The sequence below is a fragment of the Carcharodon carcharias genome, chromosome 3 (genome assembly GCF_017639515.1).
Source record: "Carcharodon carcharias isolate sCarCar2 chromosome 3, sCarCar2.pri, whole genome shotgun sequence".
In the NCBI taxonomy this organism is placed as follows: Eukaryota; Metazoa; Chordata; class Chondrichthyes; order Lamniformes; family Lamnidae; genus Carcharodon; species Carcharodon carcharias.
Genome location: NC_054469.1, coordinates 45990912 through 46004279, shown reverse-complemented (window position 1 = coordinate 46004279; position 13368 = coordinate 45990912). Strand labels below are relative to the sequence as shown.

Sequence of the window (13368 nt, the reverse complement as noted above, 5' to 3'; positions counted from 1 at the left end):
CAGATGTTTTGCTTTCAATTACAAAATTTAAATTTTATTATGCAAAACAACAAGTAAGATAACACATAACCATTTATTAAATATATGTTTTAAATGTTATATGTAAAAATCAATAAAAACAAGATAACGTATAAGTATTTCTTAAAAGACTTACACCCAACTTACACCTCATTTATAAAATCTGCAGGATGAACTGGATGGAAGATGACAACATGAAACATTCACACTCATATGTGCAGGATAAATTCACAGCTAATGAAACAGTTTTTCAAAAAAAAACTTTCTCTTTTTACTTCAAATTTCCAGCATCGGCAGTATTTTGCATTTACTATAAATTCAGAGTTCCTTGTATGAGGCTAATGTTTGGTGATCCCGTTAAGAGAGATATTGAAGAATTCTGGGGAGAAGGAAAATAATAAAAGGGAAAGGATTGTTAAGCCATTGGTGAGGCAGTTTCAAGAATTACCAGTCCATTGGAATAGGAATATGGTTGCCAACTGTGATTAAATGTATCCCTAGAGGTTTAATCACATGCTTGCCCCCAGACTTCGGCCATTTGTCGGCCAGCACATCCATCCTTGTGATGTACTACCTTCCTACACCAATTGGAAAGCAAAAAGACTGATTACCCAATTGGATGATGCTTGCCTGTCAGCCAAACAGTCTTTTTTCCCATTTTGAATATTTTTATATCTGTTAGAGACAAATGTTCAAAGAAAATGACAAAAAAATTAATATCCCCACAATTTTTCTCCATGGCTGTATACAGTAGTGTCCTGGAGGTTGATCTTCTATTCCTGGACACTCCATGCCAATCCCGAAGGGTCGGCAACCCTAGGAAGGAAGTCCCTCATATCCTGGTTCTCGTCACCCCTGCTCAACCAATAGTGCTGATAAGATTCAGTGTTGAGTATCTGATGAGGAAGGCTATTCAGGAATGCAAAATGAGTCTGTAGAAATTTATCATGCCTCAGCCTGGGTTGCGATTCTGCAGCACATATGGCTCCACACTGATCACAATAGGACCACATCACTGGAATTCTTAACTGCATAGCAAACAACAGGAAATTAAGCAAGAGTAACCCTATTCCACATTTTACCGATTCTATCATTTACTATCATACAGCCTCTTCGTATATATTACAGACTAGCTCTTGTATACAGATTACATATTGTGTTTCACCTTTCAAACCTGAAAGTGTAGCTTTAGATGTGTCACATTTCCAAAGTGCCATAAGTGCATAAGACTCAAACTGAATACATCATTGACCAGTATGAGGGACCTGTTACTAGCAGAAAACTGAGAAAAGATACTTTCCATCTTTTTCAAGTTGCCATTTACAAATCAGCCAGTACCACAAAGCAGACTGGGCATTTGCCCAATTTCTTCATAAGGCCTTCGTTATTCAACACATGCATTTACAGTAGAAATTTAGAAAACAAACACAATGAAAATTATTCAATTCTTTAAAAACACTAAATTTACCATAAAACTGTTTATTTATCATAAATGCATGCAGCCTGCCGTTCAATGTTAAAGTATAGTAGAAACATCTAAAATTATTAAAGGATGGTGCAGATAGAAGAAGCTTCCTTCCAGTACTTCATGGGTCATAAATTTAGAAGATGTAGATTTACATTGTGACTTTGGAATTGTGCGTCTAAAAGGGAACTGAAAGCCAGCCGGATTTGTATTGATGAGGAAACAGCATTTCCCACCAACCCTCCCCCACCCACTATCCAACAGACTAGGTTATTCATACTGAAATGAAGGGATGTGTTCATTACGCGAGCGGTGTTTTCCTTTCAGAAATAATGTTAAAATGTTATCTTCATCACTGTTTCAATAGCCGTTTAACATGAGTTGCGGTTCCGGCTAGGCCACCTAGCGTAGCCATTGTGGTAATATACTAGCGTACCCACCGGCATCTTTTAGTTACAGTCAATATGCTATTGAAAAGCAGTTAATGTAATGCAGATTGCATACAATATTCTGATAAAGATTTAAACTACCCTGAATTGGCTTTTTAAGTGTCTCTATTCAACTCAATCGAACGTTTGTGTTTTATTTATTTTCCAAGATGTATTATGGGGGAGAGTTGGGACAAATTAGCACAATTGATCAAATGCTATTGCATCTAGTAACACATGCAGAAATCAAATGCAAATATTTAAATTAAGTTTTTGATAAGAAATCAAAGCCTAGCAACTGAACGGCAATATTTTTAAAATTATAACACTAAAGGTAACTTTTCAATTTCGAACGGCTATTAATGCAGCGCTGATGGAACTTGGCAAGTCTGATACATTGAGATCTCTTATTAAATGGCAATAAACCCTCTGTGCCATAATCTAGCTTAACCACTATATTAAAATTTGTGGTATGCACAGCTGCCAGCATATATTCAATTGTTGGACGATGATGCTGTGTAGCATTTTGCTTTATGGATATTCTAGCGTCGAGATTCTTTGTTATCATAATTTCTGCACCAACAATCTAATCAGGCAGATGTACTTTGGAATTTATTTGCAATTGCAGGGTGTTTTTTTTAACTTATTACTTGTACCAGAGTAATTGTTGATTTCCAGTTTAGATCTTTTGTTCCATATGATCACAAAGAGTTGGGAATCCCTGCACAATGTCATATTAATGCGATTAAGACATAATTATAAAAAGGAGAAACAGTCAGGGCTTTTTTTACTAGGAGCAAGGGAAACAATTGTTTGCGTTTGAAACCACAAGATCAATAGAAGCTATTCGAAGCGAATTACAGTTTAGAATTCATCACAGTCAGGAAAATCAATTTTTAGGGTTGTAAATATTTTGGAACAGCAGTACTGTTCCATATGATGAGGCTCCATATGATGAAAGGAAAATAATCACAAATGAACTATTAGTTTCAGATATTATAGATGTAAGAGCTATTTGCATGTTTAACAGCAATGATTAGGAAACCTTAGGGGATGAATGCGTTTAGCAGCACGATCATACTAACATTGTAAAGGCAAAGAAGACGATGCGTGAGAAATCGTCGCAGGAGCAATCGAGTTGTCTCAAAACACCGCTTCAAAACGACCAGACGTTTTTTTATGGCATCAGCTCTAATTTTTCCTGCTCGATGATAATACAGGCGTTTGTCAGTTGTATATTTGAATGCGCCACATGAATCATAAAGATTGCAAATCTCAGCATTGCTTAGTACATCAGTGTCTCGCCCAGGTTTCTAGGATTTAAGTCATCATGTCATATGAATTCAAAAAAGTTAATTTAAAAGTTTTTTTTATTATCGTTTAAACGTTGTTTATCTATTCAGCATGTGTGCAGCATGGGCGATGCCGGTTAATCAAAAGTGCCGGTTCTGCGTTTTCAACCAGTCGGAAAGCTCCTTGTTGATCTCACGGTGATGTAGGAGCGGAATGTGGGAATGTAGCACCGAGGGAACATGGTGCTGCAGAACAGTGGGAGGCTGAGACCAGAGCGAGGGCAGGCCATGGATAACAACCACTCACAACTACCCACCACTTTTTGGGAGTGCTGGACAGCAGGCTGAAGGTTCGCCTAGGGCAGCAAATATCCTTGCGCTGGCCCTGCCTGACGTTATGATTAAGGAAGGTCGCTGATTATTCAGATAATGGCCAGGCTGAAGACGTTATCTTGGGGAACTCCAGCAGTGATGTCCTAGAGCTATGGTGACCAACATCTAATAACCACGTCTGTCTTAATTTGCGTTAGTTCGGTCTATTTTAATTCAAACTCTTAAGGGTTGCCTAAGTGCTATCAACCCAAAAAATTAACAAAAATGGCTCCTTTTTAAAGGCTTCAAAATTATTTTATGCTAAGTATGCCTCCATGCATTAGCCTCTATTTTACCTTTTGATTGCTGTTGGGCAGTTTTGCTAGGGGTCAGTGATCCATATTCGATCGAATATTGCTTTGGTGGGAAGGGCAACTACTGGGGAGTTCCAGGATTTTGACCTAGCGACAGTGAAAGAATGCCTGAAACCCGAGCTTTAGATAACGCAAAAGGTTCTGCTGAAATGGAATGGTCATTCAATGTTCACTGCTATCTACCCTTACTTGTCCCGGTCATACTGCTCCTGAGAATTTCAAGTACTGTAAAACAAACTAATCCACACTTGCTGAAATCCAGGACTCTGGATGTACGCAGAAATGTTACCAATTGTTGCAGCACTACAGTATAACTCACCTTGCGCAATGTGTAGTTATTACTTGCAAAGGAGACAATATTTCGATTTAATACTGCTGTACAAACTTAAGGGTTTGAATTAAAATAGACCGAACTAACGTAAATTAAGACAGAAGTGGTTATTAGATGTTGGTCACTATAGCCGTAGGACATCACTGCTGGAGTTCCCCAGGATAACGTCTTCAGCCTGGCCATTATCTGAATAATCAGCGACCTTCCTTAATCAGTTCAGTGGGCCAGGCAACACATTTTAGATCTAGTTACTTCCCTTAAACAAAATAACTAAATGTCTAAGTACTCTGATTCTCATTCGGATTGTGTGCTGGTAAATAGGCATTCTGGAAAAAGACGAGGCACCGGATTGATTTATATAAATTTCTACTTTCAGTCTTTGGAGTGCTTTCTTTTTGCAATTGTCCATCTTGTCCTGATTCCTATGCAAGATGCAATTAGCTCTGCCTTTTCATGACAACATATAAAAGGGTGGAACTTTGCATTGTATACAATATTTCAATTCTTTCACAGCAGCTGGGAAGGCAATTTTGTCACCAGGGGAAATGAATAGTCTCATTGTTGTCAACATTACAACAACAACTGTACTTTAGTATGGGTGGCTCATTGGCTGCAGAATAAGCCCTTACCAAAACTTGCATATTATTCTGCATGGGACAAACACTAACTTTATTTTTTTCTCTCTTTTGAACACAGGGAATTTAATTAACTGGCATTTGCTGAACATATTTCAAAAGGTTCCAAGCACCATAGTGAACCTGATGGAAGCAAATAATCCCAATTGGTCTATGATTTATAGTATGAAACCACTTGCACAAATAGATACTTTGAGGAGAACAATATGTATCCAGGTCAGTGTCAGCTGTGGTTCATTTGATAGCATTCTCACTTCTCAGATGGTTATGGGTTCACAGTCCCATTCCAGGACTTGAGTACAAAAATCAAGGCTGAAACACCAATGCAGTACTAAGGGAGTGCTGCACTGTTAGAGGTGCTGTTTTTGGGATGAGACATTAAACAGAGGACCCTCTGCCTCATCAGCTGCATGTAAAAGATGCCACAGCACTATTGTGAAGAACAGGGGAGTTATTAGTTGTATCCTAGCCAATATTTAACCCTCAATCAACATCACAAAAAAGCAGATTATCTGATCGTTGCCACATTATTGTTTGTGGAAGTTTGCTGTGCAGAAACTGGCTTCTTCATTTCCTATAACAATGATTACACTTCAAAAAGTAGTTTATTGGCTGTAAAGCACTTTGGGATATCCCGGTTTACGAAAGGCCCTAAATAAAAACAAGTTTTTTTCTTAAGTGATGAGCCCAATAAACATTAAGATAATCAAGCTTCTTTTGAACAAGAAGAAAACTCAGTGAGCAACTTTTCTCTTTGGAGAGAGGGTTACTGAGCAACTGATGATGCTATGCCTGAACTAGAAGTATTTTATATAAATACAGAACTTCAACATTTCTGAAAAGGGGCATATGTTGCTGAAGCTTTTTGTCTTGCTTTCATCAGGGCAAATGCAGGAATGGCATATTTCAAACAATCACAACAATTTATACTACAGAAGAAAAGGGCGCTAATTAGTTGGCATGTTGACTCTGTTTGGATGAGGCATCACCATGGAGAAAGCAACAGGGAACTATAGGCTCCCCAAGCTCCTGGTAATTCATGAAAGGTGCAAGACTTGAAATATTCCTTTCATTTGCAGAGAATGTGCCCCTGCATGTGAATGTCAGTTGCTTTTAGCAAGCATAAATGATCCACCTTAAGAGCTCGACTGTTAATCTTAAATTGATGCATAGTGTAGCTATTAGCACATTCAGTATTGTTCAGCAAGTGTTGCCCAATCACAGAATCACATCTAATGGTAGATGTTTTGTTTTCGATTTTGCAAGTGCAAGCCAGTTGAGTACGGTCTGTTCTGTCTATAACAAACAACTATAGGAGCATGCTGTCTGATTCGATCAGCTAATCGCTGGAACATACAGCCCACATTCCTGACATCACACTGGCAATGAAATTCAAACACGATGTTGTTCAACTGTGTGATAGGCAGATCGGCATTTTGGAATGACTGCAGTTGGTGGGAAATACAACTCAAATAGCCATGGCATAGTAGACTCGTGAAACCGTTTCCTTAACCTGTTGTTCAAATTTGAGATATTTTGCCTTTCCAGGGTAATTTGAGGTGGTCTGTCTACTGCAAGAGATCTAGAATAAAAACAAGGTGCCCAAAAAAACTCAGACCGTCTGGCAGCATCAGTGGAGAGAGAATCGATGTTAACGTTTTTAATCCAATATGACCCATTCCAAAGAGCATTTTCTGTTTTTGCTTCAGGTTTCCAGTATCCACAGTACAGCATTTTGCTTTTGTACCAGTTATGGTGCCAGCTCGTCATTCCATAATCAATGTATACTTGTGTCTTCACACAAGGAGTAATGGACAATCAGAAAATTGCTGGGGAGATGAATGGAGGTAAAATACATTCAAATACAAAAGCAACATACTGCAGAAGCTTTGATGAAGGGTCACCATCGATCTGGAACGTTAACTGTTTCTCTATCCACTGCTTCTGCCTGACCTGCTGAGTATTTCCAGCATCGTTTTTAATTACATTTAAAAAAAATCAATCATCTAAGAACCAAATGACGTGGAATGAGTTCTTTCAAACGGACTTTAACAAATACTGTTGAATGCCCACCCACGTTTTTTAAAGGGTTTATATGCCTGGAGCTTCAGTTCATTCTGCTAAGGAGAAAATTGGGGCAGGAGGGGAGGGTAAGAGTGTTATCTTTTGAAGCAAGTACAGGTTCTGGAATTGCAGCATCCACAATAACAGCCGGTCACCACATGGAGGCGACCACACTCCGCAATGCGTCAACTGCTCCCGGTTTTTAAATATTTCAAAATAGGCTCAGTAACGGGGACACTCCAAAACACCCCTGGAAATCGGTTGAAGCAGAATTCCGGCCGACCGGGCTCGAAACCAACCGATTAATCGTACGCGCGCTCCCAAAGAGTTCCAGTAAGAACCATGAAAACCGGCGAATCTGGGGATAGTTGTTCTTACAGCTTCCCTTCGGGGCGGGAGAAGGAAAGAGAAGCCATCACTACTTTGGATAGCTTTTTTTAGCGGCTTGAGATGGACGTTTTATGGGAGTACTAACGTTTACCATCTATTTCCAGTCGCAAATCCCCACATCCGACTGACATGAGCATTTAATAAAACCCGGCTAGCCAGCTGACAAACATTTAAGGGGGAAAAAAAACAGAAGGTTTCCTAGCTATCGCTCTCTTTCTTTGCTTCCTCCCCCACCGACCACCTCCTCCGCCTCCTGGATTAACCCCCCCCCTCCCATTTCCCCTCCTCCGGCTACAACAATAAGAGAAAGAAGCCAAACAGCAAGAAAATGAGATCCGGGCTCGGCGCAGAGGAAGGCGGAGAAGGCGGCCGAGTGCGTGAAGGAGGCCGGCCAGACCAATCGCGGCGAGGCTCGGGCCTCTCGCGAGGTTTGGAAGGCCGGTCCGTTGGGAGCGCGGGCCAATCGGGCGTCGAGTTGCGGCGGCGGCGGCGCAGCGATCGGGGGGTTGCGCGCGGTGCGGGTGCTGCGGCCTCGCCTGGTTTGAGGGGACTGGAGGTGACGCTCTCAGTGTATTTTTTTGACGTGGCGGCTACGTATCAGCAGAGCCATCCACTCCTGGCGCACCGTAATCAGTGACGAGTAAAACTACGTAAGGGGTAAGTAAGAGAGACGGAGGGAAAGAAGTCAATTGAGAGACGGTGGCACCAACACTTAGACGCACAGAATGCACGTAGCATTAATGCAAAGGGGGGAAAAAAATTAAGAAACCTCGGGCTGGGGACATTGAGAGAGAGAAGAAGAATGTGGCAGCCGCTCGGCATCCCCTTCCCTTTTCTCTTCTCTCTCTCTCTCCCCGATTCCTCCCCTCTTCCTCTTAATTTTTTTCTCCTCTTTTGGGGTCGGGGGGGACAGAGATGCCGCCGACCAAGATCAGAGCTTGCAGCTCAGCGCAAGTGGGATCGGTGTCTTCGATCCAGGGTCTTTCTGGAGGCGGTGGTGAAAGGGGGGGTGGGGGGCGGGTGGTTTCTGTGTGTTTGACGAAACTCTCTATCCCGTCCCCTGATCTTTTCAGGCTCTGAAATACTTCTGAAATCGAGAGAGAGAGAGAGGCCGGGCTGGGTAGAGTTGACAGGAAGAGAGGAAACGTTTAATAATTATAAAAATATACTATTTTTTTCTCCTCCACGATTTTGTCCGACTAGTCTTTGAGTGCGAGTGTATTTTTTTCCCTGAAGGTGATCGTTTCCACTTCCTCCACTTGTGTATTCAATAATAATAAAAATACTCCAGTCGCGGGAGCAGATTGCTTTTTAGTGAAACTGCTTTTACGGCAGCGGCTTCCAATGAGTGCCCCCCCCCCCCCATTCAATGTTTTATTACAGACCGATGTTTAAACCGCAATTTGCAAGGGAAACATTGCAAGTTGCACTCTGGCGTTTTTTAAATTCTTCAAATAGCAGATAACGAACCAGGATCGGGCAAAGGCGCCACCGATCAATGTAGATTTTTTTTTGCAAACGGAATGCCCTGCAGTTTTTTTTTATTGTGTGTCTGTGTGTGTTTTGTATTTTAAAGTTCGAACTCACTGATCATTGTACTTGAGGAATACATGAAAGTTTACACATTTTCAGGTTTCAGCCTTACGACCACCAACCACCCCGTCCCCCCGCAAGAGCAGCTTCCCAGCTGGAGGCATTTTTCCCCCCTCCCCACCTCGTTAGATCTGAAGCCGATGTAAAGTATGGAATTGCTCTTTTCAGCTGGGGAGGGGGTTGAATTCTCTCCCCCACCCCCATCCCCATTTCCATTTTATGTATATAGATATATGCGTGTGTGGGGAGGAGGGTTTGTATTGCTCCCCTCTCCCCTCCTCTTGAGTTGACAGGAGCGGTGCTCACCGTGTCTCCTGTTACTTTAGCCGCCCATTTTTTGTATGTAAGCTCCTGACGTTTGTCCACTTGCGACAACACGATCTGCTACAGTGTAACAACATGACGTTATCCTTGGTTAGACTTTGTCACAGAAAATACGACCGAGACTGTCGATGTGTGTGTGTGTGTGTGTTGAGTGAGTGAGGAGAGAGAGAGAGAGAGACAGACAGACACACGGGGAAATTTACTTAAGAGGCGAGAGGGAAAAGCCTCATCGCCGCCGCCAGTCCTGCTTTGGCACCGAGGAGACCCGGGGCGGGTTTGATCACATCGTGGCGAAGCCAATATGTCGGAGAAAGGGAGAACAGGACAAATTACTCGACATCTGGATACAGATTATTTCAGCAGATTGCTCGTTTATTTGAGATTTTTCTCTCCCCCCTTTTTTTTTTCCAATTATAAAACATCGCGCTTGTCGAATCGACGTTTGTAATTTTGCGCCGAATGTGTGCGGGTTTTTTTTCTCTTTTTTAAAACAACCCCTGGAATATAACGGCCAACATCGCGCCAGAAATGGTATTTTGCCTTTTGAAAAGTTTCCGACGTCTGTTCAGTTCGGGGGGGGGGGGGGGGGGGTGGTGAGCGGCTGACATGACGATGGGGGGTTTTTATTTAAAACCAGCTGGATTGTGGAGCCCTCGACGGGCTGTTGGAACCTGTTTTCTTCCCCCTCCAATTTCAGATTTGTTCAAACAAAATGTTTTAACTCTTTGAATCCATTTTTTTTAAAAAAAACGACCTGTTAGCCAAAAATTCAGGGGGTATTCATGTGTGAATCGGTTGGCGTAAATTTGATCGCCTCCTTATTAATAAATACGCCGCTGCGGTTTGCAAGGAGCCTTTTTCAAATTTTCGAATAGCTAACTGCAACTCCGATCCATCGGTGCCTTGGCTTTTAATTTTTAAAAAGTATTCAAAAATAAATTTGCCTACGTTTCCGGACACATTAAGAACTTAAACGCGTGACTGTCGCTCTTTTTTTAAAAAAAGTAGTTTATTTGTAAATGTTTTAAAAAAAAAGAAAATGTAGTTCTTGCTCGAGACGGACATAAAATGGCGGCGGTTTGATTTGTTGTGGAAGGTTCCAGAAATGGCGTAGTGACTCAAGTGGGGTTTGCTTGCAGTGTCCTTTTGCTCGTCAGCCTATGGTATTGCAGCGTGGAAATGTACTGAGGTTGGCTCAGCTGTAACCTTATGGCAGAACTGCAGTTGTGCGGGAGCTGCACATTCATCCACTTCTTCAAACTGCACCACCCCCCCTCCCCCAATCCCGATATGTCCCAAAAGTCAAATTAGCCAAGCTGGTTATTGTGTGTATGTTGAGGGAAGAGTACTGTATGTTACATATAGAAAATGTTGTGATGGCAGTTAGTTGCACACATTTAGTGAACATGGTGATGGCGTTTAAGTGCACAAATTTGCACCCCCCCTCTCCAAACCAGGAGATATATTGCATTTTTTTGAGTTGGAAGACAAATTTGTAGCCAGGATCTGTTGTCCAAAGCAGTTTAAAATGTGTGCACTGGAATAATTGCCGTTATGCCATTTATCTGCAATTGTGATTTATATAATAAAGTAATTGTTTGGTGATTCTTCTCATTAGAGCAGAAAAGGTGAAGGGGAGATTTAAAAGAGGTGTTGAAAACTGAGGGGTATTGATGGAGTAAGTAGAGAGGTTCGATTTAAGAAGAGCTTGTGGATATAAGAAAGGAGATTGACAGAGGGAAGATGATTTTTTTAAAATGCTGTCAATTATGACCTGGAGTGCGCTACCTGAAAGATGGTGAAGCAGTTTCAATAGTTTAAATACTTGAAGGGAGAAATTGTAAGGGTATGGGGAAAGCAGGGGAGTGGAACTAATTGAATAGCTCTTTCAAAGAGCCAGGAGGGACTGAATGAGCTTCTGTGGTGTATGATTATACAGGTTCAATAATTTGTGTTTTGTTGCTGAGGAGGTCCTTAAGCTGGCATTTTTTGATTTTTATAAGATTATTTCTTGCACAGTATTCCTACAGTTCTGGGGTTCAGATGTCAGTTTCTGCAAAATGCACTTTCTGTAGTATAAATACAGGAATTAGCTGTAACTTTGGCAGGCATTTAATTACTGAGTGAAGGAACATCTCCAATGTTAACTTGATCTCAAATCTGTATGATATTTTTAAGAAGGACCTGTTGATAATTTTATCAGAAGAAAACAGGAACAGTTGAAAGTTAAGCTATTAAAAATGCAACATGCCAACCAGACCTCCCTGACCTCATCAACATTTGCTGCTTATTAAAGAGAGAATAAAAACATTATGGCAGTTGGTTAATTAACATATTTTTACATTGTGTACTTTTATAATGATTGGTAAAATTTTTTGTGGAGTCTGGGAGAAATTTGATGCTAAAATTCAAAATTACACCAGAAGAGAAACTTCATCTTGCACAAACTAGTGTGCAAATCTTAAGATTCACTTCTGCTGGCTTAGGTCAATTTACACAGTTCTGATGTTGCCTGAAATAGAAATAAATGCATATATAATTTTCATAAGTACTTTTCTGTAATTCAGTCAAGACCTTTTAGAAAATCGGTAACTCTTGTGTGTGGCACGTATGTTGATTTTTATAATTAAAGTAACATTTTATTTTACTTCCAAGAAAGCATACAAAAATCTGAGAGAGAACACAAAGTTAAAGTCTTTTCAAACCACCTTGCTTTTTCATCGTTCAGTATTCAAACTTTTTGTTCCTTCCTGCGTTGAATTGGTTAGGGTTTTGATTCAAGCTTTTTAAAATTTGTTTGGTAATGCAGAACTTGAGTTTTGCTGAAAAAAGAGACATCAAAGCTTTACATCTTGCAGTCGTCAGGACACTTCGCAAGAATCCCAGTAGAAGGCGAAAGCAACAACTTTATACTTTTTGTGAAGAGAGTGCTGATTGGTTGGCGAGTGGACTGTACCCTGCGGAATGAGTAATGAGTTAGCGAATAAGTGGCAGCCATTCATTGGCTCATCCTCAGGGCAATGCCTTGACCAATCAGGCTCAAGCCGCCTAGTTTAAATTTAAAACAATGCTTGGCATTTACTTGTCAGTCACAATCATTGGTGCATTCTCCATGACAGTGCCTCTACCAATCATTCCATTTGCCAACCAAGCACTCTTCACATACAATATAATTATTGCTTTCCGCTTACATTGGTATTCTTGTGAAGTGCCCTGAGTGCAAGGCGAAAAGCTTCAACATGTATCTTTTTTCAGCAATACTTTGGTTTCTTTTGCACTTACTCTCGAGCTGTCTGAATGACCAATGTGGCCATGAAACCACCTCACCACAATGGACTTGAGCACAATCCATTTTGATACTTGGGGGTAGTAAGGAGAGAATGCTGCATTGTTGGAGGCTCCATCTTTCAGAGATGTTAAACCGAAGCTTCATTTTCATGTTTGGATTGGTGTAAAGGAGCCAGCACATTATTTGAAGAAGAGCAGGGAATTTTTTCCAAAATTTTTATCCATCGTGTATGCCTGAACCAACACCACCAAAGGCATCTTATTTGCTGGTTGTAAATGCTTGTGCAACTTGGCTGCTACTTTTGCTGGTATGGCAATAGTGACCACCTCTGAAAGTATCTCAGTGGCTGTGAAATGTTTAATGCCATCCAGAAGCCATGAAAAGTACTACAAAAACACAAGCTTTTTATTCAACTATAACTTAATTTTTCTATAAACTGTCTTGTAGGGGAATGGATTCCTAACAGATGTATGTATGGGAAAAATGCTGCTTTAAAAAAATAAATTGCAAATACCACAAGCACAAATTGATTATACCATCATGATGTGATTTGGTGTTGTCTTTTTCAGTACACCAATGTTCCATGACAGCTTTTTTTGTATGATTTCAAAACATTTCATATTATAATGAGCAAATCACTACATTGTTTTAACGTTGCTTTTAGCAATCCCAATCATGTCAACCCCTAACTACAGTGCATAGGCAATCTTTTTCATACTTTCTGCTCAAGTTCACTAACAACCTCTCTAGTAATTAGGGATGGAAAGCATTCTCAAGCTTTCTATAGGGAAGTGCTATTGGGAAAATTAGCAAGAGCGCCAGATGATTTCCTTAACATTTCATCTTAACATTT

At 40.7% G+C, this 13368-nt stretch overlaps 1 protein-coding gene across 2 annotated transcripts in view; it reads left to right on the top strand.

Moving 5' to 3' along the window:
* The first annotated feature begins 7841 nt into the window (after nt 1-7841).
* LOC121275697 (cAMP-responsive element modulator-like) overlaps nt 7842-13368 on the top strand; it is a 145974-nt gene continuing 140447 nt past the window's right edge. The window contains exon 1 of one of the 2 annotated variants that reach the window (XM_041183267.1): nt 7842-7966. The gene's annotated coding sequence lies outside the window, so the exon portion shown is untranslated. The remainder of the gene's footprint in view (nt 7967-13368) is intronic. The other variant, XM_041183266.1, reaches the window with a different exon arrangement.